The sequence below is a fragment of the Morone saxatilis genome, unplaced genomic scaffold, assembly GCF_004916995.1.
Source record: "Morone saxatilis isolate NCDOM2014 unplaced genomic scaffold, NCSU_SB_2.0 Contig0, whole genome shotgun sequence".
NCBI classification, from domain to species: Eukaryota; Metazoa; Chordata; class Actinopteri; family Moronidae; genus Morone; species Morone saxatilis.
In genome coordinates, this window is record NW_023339650.1 from 3,472,702 (window position 1) to 3,473,023 (window position 322).

The following is a 322-nucleotide window of genomic DNA, read 5'->3' on the forward strand; positions in this document are numbered from 1 at the left end:
CCACTGAGCTAACCGGGCGCCCCTATCTCAGGTGTTTTGAAAGAGAAATGTACCTTTTGTCACGGTGGAACAACCATCCAATGAAAGAGTGGACCGGTCACACACTCAGTGTGCTTACATGCACATAAAGGGGACCCACTTTGCTCAGTGTGTGTTTTCAGTTTTAGTCTGAAAACACACTTCAATAGAGTAGCTAACCGTGCGAGCCAAGAGGCTACACAAAGTGCTACACAAACTTGCCAGTGTGCTTTCAACAGCATGACACCTACAGTACCTTAGCTTGGACAACAGCAGTATAGGGCACTGAATTTGATGAATTTAC

General features: G+C 46.0%; 1 protein-coding gene across 1 annotated transcript in view; it reads right to left on the minus strand.

Moving 5' to 3' along the window:
• cubn (cubilin (intrinsic factor-cobalamin receptor)) overlaps positions 1 to 322 on the minus strand; it is an 84,106-nt gene that overhangs the window by 36,391 nt on the left and 47,393 nt on the right. The gene's annotated exons all lie outside the window — the stretch shown is intronic.